Source organism: Sebastes umbrosus, chromosome 6 (genome assembly GCF_015220745.1).
Source record: "Sebastes umbrosus isolate fSebUmb1 chromosome 6, fSebUmb1.pri, whole genome shotgun sequence".
Lineage (NCBI taxonomy): Eukaryota > Metazoa > Chordata > Actinopteri > Perciformes > Sebastidae > Sebastes > Sebastes umbrosus.
Window position 1 is genome coordinate 31,642,655 of NC_051274.1, and position 14,927 is coordinate 31,657,581.

At 41.4% G+C, this 14,927-nt stretch overlaps 1 long non-coding RNA gene across 1 annotated transcript; it reads left to right on the plus strand.

The window, feature by feature from the left end:
- Positions 1–215: 215 nt before the first annotated feature.
- On the plus strand, positions 216–5,126 carry LOC119489778. Its single transcript, XR_005207251.1, has 3 exons — positions 216–228; positions 4,213–4,216; positions 4,986–5,126. It is a non-coding gene; the product is annotated as an uncharacterized LOC119489778 (long non-coding RNA).
- Positions 5,127–14,927: the final 9,801 nt, after the last annotated feature.

The window sequence follows — 14,927 nt, forward strand, 5'->3', positions numbered from 1 at the left end:
TGGGCTGCAGTTTGCCATGTTGTGATTTGAGCATATATTTTATGCTAAATGCAGTACCTGTGAGGGTTTCTGGACCATATCTGTCATTGTTTTGTGTTGTTAATTGATTTACAATAATAAATATATACATACATTTGCATAAAACAGCATATTTGCCCACTCCCATGTTGATAAGAGTATTAAATTATTATTATTATTATTATTATACTTGACAAATCTCCCTTTAAGGTACATTATGAACAGATGTGATTAATTTGTGATTAACTATGGAAAATCATGCGATTAATTATGATTAAATATTTTAATCGATTGACCTTTGCAGACAGGCCTTGTGGTGATAATTCTTTTTTTTCCAGCATGGTTACTATGTCCTCACACTGAATTTGGTGAAGAGGATAAATCGATTCGGGGGCAGACCTCATAGTTTCATAATGAAGTGTCCCATGGTTTCTGTGCTGCCCAGCAGAGAGCAGATCCAGTGTGACCCGGAGTATATTCAGGTAACTGCCAACTGGAGTTCTTCATGTGTAACTTTTCACTGTTTTCATTTCTACAATTCAACCAAGTATTTTGCTTTGTTATTCTGATAAGATTTGTATGTGTCCGTAGGTGACCAGACAAGTTCCCTATGACAACTGGGATAATGAGGTAGAAATTGAAATCAATCCCATGATGCACATATCTTTGTGAATGTTGAGTGAAGAAAGGAGGTTAGATGTCTGGTGCTCACAGAGTAGGGTGATCTTGTAACAGGAGAGACTTCAGAGACCAAGTCCAAAGCACATATGGATTTAAGCAATCAACTTTATTACAGACTAATGTTCCGACGCCAACTGTGTCTTCATAAGAGTCAAACCGATATGAGACTCACATCCTTCTGAAATAACCTCCCCTAATTTGGCACTGATTCAGCAGAGGCGCTCACCATCTAATCGCCGAAAAATGCAATTCTTGCAGAAATCTCCAATTGTCAAAAGTTTTTGAAACCAAATCACAGCATGGCTTTTTCTATGGTGTTCGTCAAAGTCTTTGTGTCTTAATGTGGTATTTTGGAGGGATTATTGATCATTTTTATCAATTCTCCAGAGGTAAAAATTGTTTTAATTTAGCACCAAATCTGTGTAACAAATGGTCATCAACCCCAAAACTGCTGTAACAGCTTATGAGACATAATAAAGCATGGGAATAACCATCATATACTTCAATGATAATGTTCTAAGCCCTTATACACTTTCACAATTAATTTTAAATAATGAATGAATTAATATTTATTTTTGATTTATGACTAGAACAATTTGACTCACAGTGCAAATTAATCTTCAGGTTCCCAGCTTTCAGGTGATGTACACCACTTCTATGTGACATCTACTGCTGACCTGCTATCTCCCCCTAAAGACCTCCTGTACCGCTCTAAAAGAAGACAAAACAGGTCTATTGTGGGTCTCAGAGGGTTAAAGTTGATTGCCTTAAATCTGTGTTCTCCAGGGTGCTTTGGACCTGGCCTCTGAAGTTTCTCCTGTTATCTTTGCGAATGTGTTTGGATGAAATAAAGAAATCAGACTGAGACTGTGTCTGACTGTGTTTTTGTGTTTGCATGTTCCGCATTACAGTTGCATTGGTCGCTGTCTCTGAGCGATCACCTCATCGTAGCTCTGGAGGACGCCAGTCTGATCCAGATGAACATCGACATGAGCGGCCCAGACATCACAGTTCAAGGCAGGAGAAGGGAGGTCTTGAGCCCTGTCAGAGTAAGAGTATTAAATAATAGAGAGTAACATCCTGCCACCTAGTGACCAATGGCAGCATTACATCTAAAATTCACTTCATGACTGTATTTTTGGTCTTTGGTTAACGCAGGTGATGGAAAGTGAAGGGGAATTCTTGGCCTTGAAGCTGGTCAGTGGTCAGTACGCCTTCAGTATGGAGGCTACTTGTCCAAAAGGTGAGTAGCAATCAGAGAATCAGCACCGGGAGCTTTAACATGTTTATCCCAGTCAGTACTCACTCAGATCCTTTACTTAAGTAAAAGTACCACTACATCAGCTAAATTTATGACATCATAAAGTTTAATTTATGTAAAGAGAAATGACCACTTAAATGGTTTATTTGTACACAGTAAAGTTTATTAGCCTATTTTATCTGTAGTTTGGGATTCATACTATAATTATTATTACTGTCAATGCACTGTATTATTTATTTTATTTTAATTATTTATTATATATATATTTTTTCTTTTTTAAATTTAATTTAACTTTGTTTTTTGTTCTTTATTCTTTTTGCATCGGCAATGGGTGAGGGTTGGCAATGGGAGGGAGCTTTTGGGGGAAAAATACCAAAATATGGAGGGACAATCATTTACATTTATGCTCTTTTTGTATGTTTATGTACACCGGATGTATCTCCCTATAATAATAAAATAATAATAAATTATTACAGAAAAAAGTACCGCTAAAATGATGTAAAAATACACCATTAAAAGTAAAAATACTGCATCCAAACTCCTACTTAGGCAGAGTTGGAAGAAGATGTTTTTACTTCAGTAAAAGAAGAAGTGCTACAGTGTAGAGATTAAAACTTCTCCATTCAAAATGTTAGAGGGGCTACTGTAGAAACATGGTGGTGCAACATGGCGGACCCACTCCCAATGTAGATATAAAGGACTCATTATTTACTATTTATTATTTCACTTATTTTCAGGTGATTATACACTAATGAAAACATACTTATTAATAATACTATATTCCATTTCTGCCAATAGATCCCCCCTATACACACTGGTCCTTTAAATAGAATAAAATGGAAATAATCATGTACAAAGTACCTCAAAAGTGTACTTAAGTACAGTACTTCAGTAAAAATACTTCCACCACTGATAACACATTTTATCCCTGATGTAACGTTCAGCGACCACGTCCACACCGGAGGAGACTGTGCTGCACATTTTCAAACGACGGATGGGTTTGACCAAGCGAGGCGGCTTTGACAACGAAGCCCTGACAGTCTGCAACGTGTCGGTGAACCAGACAGATAACTTCACGGTGCACGAGACGAGTGAATTTGTGACACTGATCATTCCCACAACCCAAATACTGCAGACCAAGGTTTGTGCTGAAACAACAGTTAGTACTCTTATGTTTCCAAACCAGAGTTGATCATCATGCTGGTGCATTTTGTGTTTCTGACATTTCTTAAAATGTAAGTGTCTTTTCCCATAAGGATCCATTAAAAACATCTATTTTTTATTAACAGACCTGTGCAGACAGCAAACGCCTCCTGCAGCCGTTTTACAGGGTGGATGTTGTGCTCACCTTCAAAGAGACAAATCACAAAATGCACTGGACCATGGAGAACACACTGTCATGCACAGGTGAGTGTGCTGCTGATGAACACAGTAAAACTAAAGTGGTGATTAATTATTGGATGATATTTTGACCACTAGCCACTGAGAGGCTTTTACAATAGTCACACCAGGTACTTACTTTTGTTTGTTGCTCAGTCAATTAATCATCTAACTTTATTATGTAGCTCCTTTAAAGCTAGGGTCGGTAATGTTGAGAAACTAACAAGAGTAAACTAGATTTTAAGAATGATCCAACCAAAAAACAGACCCCAGTGTCGCCAAATATTTTCCACTGAAAGTAGTCTAAGTGACTGAATACTTTTTGAAATTGGTCCAGTATTGAGGGAGAACGCTGCAGCCGCCAGCCGCTAAGTGAACTGTAATGTAATCATTTGGGGCAACCTGGTACCGTCAGTTTCCGTCCACCAAAAAGTACTTGTTTTTGCCCCTGACAGGCTCTGATTGCTATTATAAGTGTATGACAACATTATGCAAAGGACCCTCCAGAGAAATAAAACCTTTTTCTTACTTTTCTCTTTGATCCGGGCTGTTTATTTATTTATTATGTGTCTCGCTCAGAGAAGTCTTGTTGTGAAATCGCGCGTCACATCCATATTTTTGAAAATCTTTTAGAAAACACAACTCTTACAACTCCGGCACTCCTCCATCCACTCACACTCACGTTTCCACGGTTGTCTTCCGTCAACAAGTCACATGACACGATGATAAATAGAAGGCGAAAGGTAAGAAAAACGTTTTATTTCTCCGTAGGATCCTAACGTAAGTGACCGTGCCAGATTGCCCCAATAGCACCATATTGCAGCTGCCATCTATACAGCGCTACCCCTCAATACTGGACCAGTTTCAGAAAGTGTTGTCCCACCCACAATACAAAAACATAGGAAAATAAGGTTGAATAATACCAAAGTTATCCTTTCATGTTGTTATGGAGAAAGTTTGTAAAATTGTGCAAATAATTGTGACCCATTAAATTCATATTATTATTAAATCATTATTAGAAATGTAGGATTATAATTATAGCTGCTGTGGGTCGGGGCCGGGCATTTTGAGGAGGAAGAAGAAGAGGAAGATGAAAAAAGGAAGACAAACGAGAAGTCTAGGACAGTCCATCATCATTAATCCTTTAAGGCATTAGCATGTTCATTCTGCCTCAATCGGGTCTTGGACTCACAACCTCAGACATCTAGAAACAAGTCACTATCTTGGTGAGCTAACTGCCCGGGCAAAACTAGCACTTCACACTGTGAGTGAGGCAATCACCAGGGTTGCATGTAAAGGCAGATTTCAAACTAATGTCAAAAATTCACTTTTCGAGGCAAAATTCAGAGCATTTGTGTACTTCATCTAGACAACACAGAGATGTCAGTAATTTATTTTAATAAAAATTGATTGCTCCATAAGTGACAAACTGACGATTAAATATGTTGGATTTCCATTAACTGCAATGGTTCTCACAAAGATAGAATTCAAAATACCATAAAAAATTTTTTGAGATAAAATTCTGATATTTACCACCCTACATCTACCATGACCTCATCATTTTGTCGTTTATTTTCATGAACATTGGAGCTTTATTTTGCTAGATTTCGTAGTAGCTGTGTACAGTACTGTTTACACTAAAAAGTTTTGATGCACTGTGGGTACATTTTTTGATAATTCAAAAATCTGTCTGGATGGTTTGTAGACGACAGTCTGAAGATGCAGCGGAGCAATTTTGGTGTCAATTGAGCAAAAAATGTGGGAGGAGATAGGTTTAATAAGTTTTACAGTTTTTGAGAAAAACAGAGTAATAGACTTCATAATTCCTGCCATGTTGAAGCATCTGAACATTTCTGCTCACTTCACCGTTACTAAAATGATGCATCCATACTTCCATAGCCAGGCCTACAGCATCACATATCACATCCTCTCCTGGTCCAAACACCACGGCCGCGTCCACGCTCAACTTTAAACATGAGAGTTTAACTACAGAACAGCCGCCGTTGGACCGCCTAACCGAGAGAGCTCCATTTGAAGAGATCACTGCAACTAATTCACCTCACACACAGACGGAGGCCCGCACCTTTAACTTCCACACCGATGAGACGTCAAAGAGTCAAAGTGGACATTTGTCTTCAGCAGAGCCAGATTTCCTTGAATCATCAACCACAGCTGAACCATCAGAAACATCTGTCCTCACAACGGGTCCACCTCAACAACAATTCAACACAACCAGTGGGAATAAAGAGCAAAAGCAGAGACGACTGGAGTGGGTTTGGGAGGACTAGAAACCTGACAGAAACAGTATCATCCCCTGTGCTGATTCTGGAAGCAAACAACTTTTTCCAATATCCCATAAGACAACCCGCATGTGTCTTTTCAGCCCGTTCTCATTCCCATTTGTCATGGCTGTCAGGGTTCGGTACCGCCTCATAAGGCTCCCTTTAGCGCCGGTATGAAACGCACCGGGCGTTCCATTAAATATAATGTAAACCCAACTGCAGCAACAGTAAACGCTCCGAGAAAGTGAGTCCGAGGTGTGGTGACGTAGTTTAAAGAGCGAAAAGACACACACATGGTGACTGGGAGCGGAGGTGGATGGGTCCAACAAACACAAGTCTTTCATCCAGGAGATCGCTGTTCGTGTCTCGTTTCACTTTCACGTTACAATCAGCTGTTCGTTTGTGCCTTGTGTTCACAACGTTCAGTGTCATTTTCACTGTACAAATGTAGTAGTTTTTAAACCCAACCATGTTGTTCTTTCCTAAACCTAACTAAGGCGGTTTTGTTGCCTAATACTAGCGTGACGTCAAGGGGCGTGACAAAGCGGCGGTATGTGACGAGGTGGGATGAGAACGTGTTGGTCTTTTCAGGTGTCAGCTTCGCAAACTTCAACATAATTCACATCACAATAGTAAAGGACTCATATTGTCAAATTCAAACAGCATATTTCACATCACTAAAAGCTTTATATGGATTATTAAATTTAAAGAGGACCTATTATGCTCTTTTTCAGGTGCATACTTGTATTTTGGGTTTCTACTAGAACATGTTTACATACTTTAATATTCAAAAAAAGCTTTACTTTTCTCATACCGGCTGTTTATCCTCTGTCTGAGGGGTTAAAAAAAGAAAAGCCTGCTCTGATTGGTCAGCTGGCCCACTCTGTTGTGATTGGTCAACTGAACCAAACTCTTCGGATTCCGCTCCAGCTCCGCTCTAACTAGCTTTGTTTGAGGGTGTGCCAAACTAGGCGCTAGGCAGGTATTAAGCAAATTTGTTACTTGGTGACATCACCATGTTACGGAATAAAAGGCAGGACTTCAAGCGAGGCGTTTCAGGCAGTTCAGGAGCAGCGTTTCTGAGTATCTGAGAGTAACTCCCTTTGGGTGTACTTTATAACTTTGCGTTTGACATTTTATATGCACAAAAAAATTATATAACACACAAAAGGAATAGGAAAAGGCACAAAAGCATAATAGGTCCTCTTTAATTTCCTTCGTTTTGTGTTTTCAAGTCACGCTAGACTTCAAATACAGCTCCAACTTGGTGACAACACGTGATTTAAGACCTTTTGATTCACTTCTATTGTTTTCCATTGTCATTGGTGCCACGTGCTGCACGTCTGTTTGCAGTCCTGAAAGATGACGCCGTGGTCAGTCAGCGCTGTGAAGGTTGATTATACAAGCAGAAATACAGCCAGACCTCTGCCAGCCGGTGCCTGAGGGCGGACATTATCCAGACGTAGACAAGGCGGGCGTTAAATAAACACATCTCCGTATCCGAGCAGCACAACAGGCAGAGAAGACCCTCTCCCGTCGCTACCACTGATGCCACCTTCCAGAGAAGCTTATAACAAAGACTCGATTTTTAAACACTGTCAATGATGAAGCTCAGACTTTCAGAAGGTTGATGTTTCTTAAGGTGAAACTGTCGCTTTACAAATGTGTTTCTTTGTTCTTGTTAAATAAAATAAATCAATTTTCTGACTAAACATTCAGCTGTGAAGCTTCATGTGTCTTTGCTGCAGTATACTGAACCAACAGGAGAGGGCACTGCTGCATGTGTTTTCAGAAAAAATCCCTCGATGGGCCGCAGTCCTTCTAGCAGATGATCATTCTGAAATGCAACCAGTTTTACATATGCACTTCATTTTTTGTCGCTTTATATCTGCATTGAGCTGTATGTGATGAATGAATGAATGCAAAATATAGTATAAAAGAAAGTTTACTCATCTTTGCCAGTGAATTAGTTGCTTTAAATATGACTAAATGTATTCCCCACAAAATCCCAGGAATGATCCAGATTCTTTTGACTAAAATGTCATTTTTGTACCCACCCTTTTTTTTCCCACCTTTGTTATTGTGACCTCCTGGTACGCACCAAAGCGTCTGTAAATGATAACAGCGCAGTGTTACGCAGTTACATGCATCATATACAATGGGCTGTGGGGCAGAAAATCTAAACTTCCTTGTGCCTTTGGTCCCCATCTGCTCAGTGAACTTATGAGCAGGAAATGGAATGAGCGGTGCAAAAAGCACGCCAACATCCCCGCTTCTTTCATGTGGCCTCTCTCGGTCATTACCCTATCTGTACCGACTGTTAACTGTCTTTACAAAGTTAAAAATCCCTTTCATGTTCCACTGTTTCTTTTTTGTTTTAATTTCAGTCGGAGCATATGGCTCGCACATCTGGGAGATGCTAAGCATGGTGGCACCCAACCTCCGCACACACTGCTTCTGTGAAGTGATCCATATATGGTCTTCATTGTTATTGCTCATAATCACTCATCATTATTATAAACAAGCCTCATCTTGATTGGCCGCTTTGCTGTGTAAATAATGTGAGCTTTCAGAATTTCAAACAAACACGAGACCTTTGGTGGAAAAGTGAAAACTTCTTGCTGGTTTTATTCAGAGCTCTGAAACATCACAGAGGCATCTTTCTTTGCTCTGTGCTGCACCTGAATCTGATTAATCTCAGTCTCCTTACATGACCAGTTGAGCGTGGGTGTCATCATTTTTTTGCAACAAGGCACACTCTGTGGAGACATTTACAAGTAAGTTCACGTGTTTCTCCTGATTAGATCTTTTTGAACTACCTATGACGTTGCAAAAATTAAATATTTCTAGTTAAAGTTTAGTGTTGTCAGACCCAGGGCCGGCTTAAGGCGTAGGCCATATAGGCGGTCGCCTAGGGCGCCGCCGTCTGGGGGTGCTAGTCGACCTATAAAAACAATAAATAAATAAATAAATAAATAAATAAATAGATAAATAAATAAATAAAACAATAAATAAATAAATAAATAAATAATTAAATATAAAAATATGAAAATAAATAAATAAAAATAATAATAAAAAAATGCTGGTGGGCACCCAACCTAATTTTCTGCATTGAGGTAACAAATGAACAATTAAAGAAAGAAAGAAAGAAAGAAAGAAAGAAAGAAATACACTTTTCTCCCCTGTATTTCTTAATAAACATGTAAACTGTTAAAAGCTCACAAAATTGGAGAGAGTTTAGTTGCAAAAGCCTGAATTGGTATTTTATTTCTGTTATTCAAGATTTTTGGAGAGGGATTCATAATGCCTTACAAGATATTTTCAGATGTCATGTACCCCTGGAGAGTAAGATTTTATTTTTTTGGACTTATGCCTCAAGAATGGCTGAAAAGAGACAAATATTTATTTTGCTGGGAGCTGGTAAAAAGGCTCTTATGAGGAGAGCCCAACTATGAACATTACATACCATAAAATTGTAATTATTTGTATCACGCTGGGAAAAATCTGGGTTAACTAGTTTTGCAAATCTATGATTGTATGGTAATGAAAAGATCACTTCCTATTTGTTCATAGTTTTTACTGTTTTGTTTTTCTATGTATAACAAATCTTAAAATGTAGACAGACATAGGTGGATGATGTATGTATGTGTGCAGGGTCTGTAACTCATTTCATAGAAGTATGTTTGTTGCTAAGTGTCAATAAAAAGTATAATAATAATAAAAAAAGGTGTGAATTGTACTAAACACTTTTAAGCCAACAATATCAGGAACCAGTTGTTTATTGATATTATAATAAACACAGTTATTTATGAAAATATTTTATATTTTATAGGGATAGGCTTAAGGTTCTGGGGGGTTGAACCCTATAACCCTAATCCAAATTTCGCCTATAGGGCATCAAAAGGACTCGAGCCGGCCCTGGTCAGACCTCCCAAAGTGGCCCAACTGCAAGATGGGGGTGACAAACTGCTCAGCCCGGGTCATGTGACCACAAACAAGCAATCGGATCAGATCAGGAAATTCGATAAGTGCATCTCACCCCAGCTCATTTGCGATTGAGAGAATAACCACATTTGATCCTACGTAATAGAAAGAGAGTGTCATTAACTGACTGAGTGATTTAATGACGCCAAAATGAAGTTAAAATTACTATTGTGGACAACTTTGGGTCATTAAATGCCACTTCAGCATCCTCTGCTCTCCAGCTACCAGCTCTCAGCGCCGCGTTTTGGCGAGGCAGACGGGACTATGATGCCACCGGAGAGAGGCGGAGGAGGATGAGGGGTGGAGGGGGGGAGGACGGCTATGTGTGGCTTTGAGTGGTTTGCTGGGCCTCTTCATCTCGCTCGGCGGGTAATTACAGAATCATGGGTCAACCACGCATGTAACCACGGTTACGTTGCACAGTAGCAGATGTGCTCATGACATTATCCAGCGCCAGAGCGAAAGGTAAATAAAAACAGATGCAGCTGGTTGCTACGGACCTTCGCCAAACTTGCGTATACCCCTAATTGTTCCCATGTGGGCCTGCTGAGCCGGAGTAGTAAAAGGGGCGGGTATGCCCTGTTTAAGATATGCCCGTGTTTCTCAACGGGAGAAATTTTATGAATGGGACAACGAGCCTCTGATGGTGGTGGTTGTGGTGGTGTGTGTTTATATGTGTGTTTATGTGCGTGTCTGGCATTGAACGGAGGGGCAATAATCCCTCATTCTCTCCAACGTTTTCCTTGTTTCTTACGAGGACAAAACATGGCTCCTGTCCCCATGATGTGCCTAAAGGCCTACTTACTGGTCTTGATGCTTTCTTTGTCAAGCCGTGCCTGGATGTGTGTGCGTGACACTGTACAATGTCAGGGAGGTCCCTGGTTGGCCGTGAGCCAGGCCTGCTGCAGGCCAGATGAAATATTGAGGAAGAGGCTCGATTTCAGTGATATCCTGTCTTTGCTCGGCATCTGATTAGTGTACGCAGCCTGCACGGGGGATAAGATCTGCTGTGCTGTGTGTGTGTGTGCGTGTGTGTGTGTGTGTGTGTGTGCAGGTTTACAGGTGTATTTCTTGCAGTAATGACACACAGGTTATAGTAAAGGTCCAGACACACCAAGCCGACATCAAAGAACTAGCGCCGATGAAGGCCAACTGCTGCATCGCCTCACGTCACCTTTATCTCGGCCCGAAAAGTTGCATTCGAACGCACCGCAAAGACTACAGCCGACGGCCAGTATCCACGTACGTTCTGCGCCTGCCTGAGAGGAAATAACTCTCCACACCAGCAGGCGCCTGTAGTCTGTATTCATCATTCAGTAAGGGAAACCGGAAGGCCGAGGACGGCGGACATTCAAGCCGTTGTTGTGATGAAAACAATGAAAATAAAATGAAACAAAGCGGCGTTTGCCGACCATTTTCACACCCACTCTCACTCAACACGTTCCAGACGGCCACGTCGCTGTGAAAATATCCGCGTGTTGGAATGATCCGGTGAGATGAAGATGAAAAATGAGAAGAGCCTTCTGTGTGCCTTTCTTTTTTTTCTTCACTTCCGTTTCTCTTCTCGGGCACTGATTCGTTTCAGCTGAACCGCCAATCAGAGTGATTTCTCTCACCGACGGGCTCTACCGAAAAGCCTCCGACACGGGCAGACTAGAGCCGACGGTGCGGGACACACCGCATTAAACGAGGCCGACAGACGCTCACCGACGGCCCCAAACTGTCCCAGCAGCCGACCGTCGGCTTGGTGCGTCGGGCCCTTAAGAGGAGGCCTCGGGTTGGACTTCCTGATTGAGGGGCCTGTTTTGAAGTCGATAAACAATTTGATGTTTCCCGCATGTTTTGTGTTGCTTCTGTTGAGCTGTATGTGGTCTATGCTCTTTTTGACTACACACACACACACACACACACGCGCACACGCACACACACACACACACACACACACACACACACACACACACACACACACACACTACCACGTCTTACACTATGAAGCTCGCTGCCAACAGTGCGTGCCTCCTCTCTCTCTCTCATTAACCGCAACTGTCAGATCCTCCAGATGAGGAGCAATTAAACCAGATAATAAACACTCGCCATCAATTCCTGTTTGTTGATGTTGTTGTTGTTGTTGATGTCGACGAGCCGGGGGCTCCTCTCCTGCCACCTCGGTGCTAACTAGTACTTGAGTAACACACGAGAGCAAGCGAGGGGAGAGTCCTTCATAACACTGAAAAGGCCTCTACCTGCTGCATGTATGGCAACGGCGGGCTGATCATAAAAAAAGGCACAGTGAATGTTAACAATTAGATCCTAATCAGACACAGCTCACAGAGGCTGCTCTTTTATCCCCAGGCTTCACAGAAAAGGCAAACAAAGCCCCGCAAACTGTCAAGATAAAACACTACTTGGGATTGGTCGTGTCTTAGGGCTTCTTAAAGGGCAGTAATCTCTCGGCGCGCTGCTTCCTGAGACGACGTGCTGTAAAGACTCCTGTGTTTGCTCTTGTATTGGAGTGATAAGGCCGCTCCTCATCACGCCTCGCCTCTGACGAGGCTCGTCTCCCCTGGCGATGAGACGATGGGGGCCGCGTCGGGGGGGCAGAGAGGGCAGACAGGGAGGTTTCTTTTACACTGTAGATGATCGGGTGATGACAGAAAAAAAAGTGTTCCAAATGAAAGTTGAACCTGAAGCTTTTCCGCTATTTTGAGGAACATCCTGAATTACAGAGTTCCTTTTTTATGTTATAAGAGTATTCAACTGATTTGGCATTGCTCCCAAAAAAAGGATTGGATTCAATGCAGCAGAACCAGAGACATCCTCTGCGTTCCAATACCCATACTACCACTACTATTTAGTATGCCAGAAAAAGATTTAGTACGTCTCTATACATACAGTGTGCCAAAAATACCAGGATGTCCCACGACATCCGGTCGTATTTTGAAGTATGCAAGCCAACATGCTTTTCTGGATATTCTGACCTACAATCCTCTGCACAGCGGATACATGAGCATAAGGGGGTCAAAGTTCAAGGTGCAATGCTATGATGAAGTAGTACGTCCCTATTGTGTGCATATAACATTGCATGCAACAGTACGTACTTGGTAAGAGCAGCAGCAGTACGTACTAAAAGTAAAAAGAAAAAGTATGCGATTTGGAACAAAGTCTTTTATATTCCACACATTCTTCTTCCTTGTCTAAATGTAGCCTCGACTTGCTATCCTCAAGCTGAGATGAGGAGTGGACTACAGAGGGTCTGGTAAGATCACTTATTTCTAACTTCACAAACCGGACGCCTACTGAAGCGACATCACTTGAGGACATTTATCAGATTTCACTCAGCTCCCTTGGGTGCAACCCTGTCTCCTATAAAATTATATTCCCATACAACTATCTCAACGTATTTTCTCCCGGGATATGGGCATAATGTTGTAAACAAAACAAAACATGCAACAACACTACTTAGTTAGGTTCAGGCAACAAAACTTCTTGGTTAGGTTTAGTAAAAAAAACATCATGGTTGCTTCAGCTCCAACTGATGCTAACTGGAGCCACAAAAGTCTTTATACCACTTCTTCACATATGTAGTAGTACCTCCTAAAACCTATAAACAGACTGTGTGAAATCCCCTTTAAAGGTGCTAAATGCGAGATTATGAGCATTTCTATTGCCTCCGCATGACTCTCAACAGGGTGGGTTCTACGCTTCCGCTATGGCGCCATCGGTCGGGACAGCGTTATCAGCTGTAACCGCCGTATGAGAGCAGTGCAGAGCGGCGGCCATGAGGTAGCCAGTGGGGCACGCTCACATGCACGATCATGCACTAAAAGGCACTAAAAGGCCCGGCTTTGTCAACGAAGCACTGAGAAGCTCGGATTACAACACACACAGAGAGTGACTTCATTCTCTGCTCAGGTAGACATTACTCCTCTATATCTTTACATAGACAATAATAGTTTGCTGCTATATAAATGCTCTGGATGTCATATAAAGAACCTTTAATGTAGACTAAAGTTGATGACCTGTATTTGTTCTAATGAGATGAACTCTAGTTGACCTCAAGACTAAGAGCAAATGTGCATGTTCTCTCTTGATTGTTCAGCTTGTAAAAAAAAAAGTGCCTGGGATGGTTTTCCACTTAAATTTGAAGGCCGGATAACGCATTCTTAGGAATTTAAAGACAATACCCCTTTCTTTCAAAGGCTATAAAAACATGTATACAGCTGTACAAGGAGTTTCCTGATCCACAGGCAAAATAGGGTGTCAGATATTCCTATTACCAATCAGGATGGCGTGGCCTGGAAAATAACGCACAAGATGAAACTGTGGCCCGTTTAAAAAAAAAGCAGAAAAAACTGATCCGATTTCCCTTTCTCTGTGGAAAAACAGACGCGGCCTCTTGTTTTGAAAGCATATTTCCCTCCAAAACACTCTGAAAACTAAACAAAAATTGACAGTGTTGGATTTATTGTCTTCTGCTCTTTTGTCTTCGGCTGCCACTGTTTGTGCCTTTGCCATGGAAACGGCGAGGTTATTTATCTTTACAGCCCTTTTACAATAACGTCCCTTTCCTGACCAAACAACAGAGGAAATATCAGGTCAAGCCTCTTCCCCCTTCTAATGATCAGGTCAATCCAGCCTCAGTGTCTCAGACGGCTCATGCACATTCACACGTGTGCGTGCCCACGCACAGCCGCAGCTATTGATGAGAAACGTTACAGTTTGTGATTAAGATTTCCGTCGTGTTAGTGTGTGAATGTTTTTTTTTAGCTCTTTTGTTTGTAATTGTAAAGGAAAAGGAAGGCGATGGTTTTCTATTTATGCTCTCTGTGTATTGGAAAAGTGGCTTCAGGCAGAAACACTAGATGGAGACAGAGGAAACTGACTCCCAGGATGCATTTCAGACGTCTGCGAATACACTTCACAGTGTTTGAAACACGCACAAAGAAAGCATATTGTCTGTATTTCTCTGCAAATCCTCTTGAATCCGTTTGAATGCATGCATAACATGCATCTCACAGGTTATTCAGAAGCTTATCTTGTGCAGAAATTTGTATAAATTTGACTTGCTCTGAGAGCTGTATTTTTCCTCTTCACAGGATAAAATCTAATAATACACGTTTCCCAGCTAAAATGCGCTCTGTGCAGTCATCTGCGAACATCTCGCAAAAATGCTTGTGACTTTGTGTATACTCCGGTATACTCTAGCTGTCGGGTGATGTCCCCTGTCTTAGCACGGCGGAGACGAGCAATTACTCCTTTTAAGGAGCTGTTCTCATGAAAGTTGCCTAGAGTATATGCAGACTACTTTCCTCAATCCACAT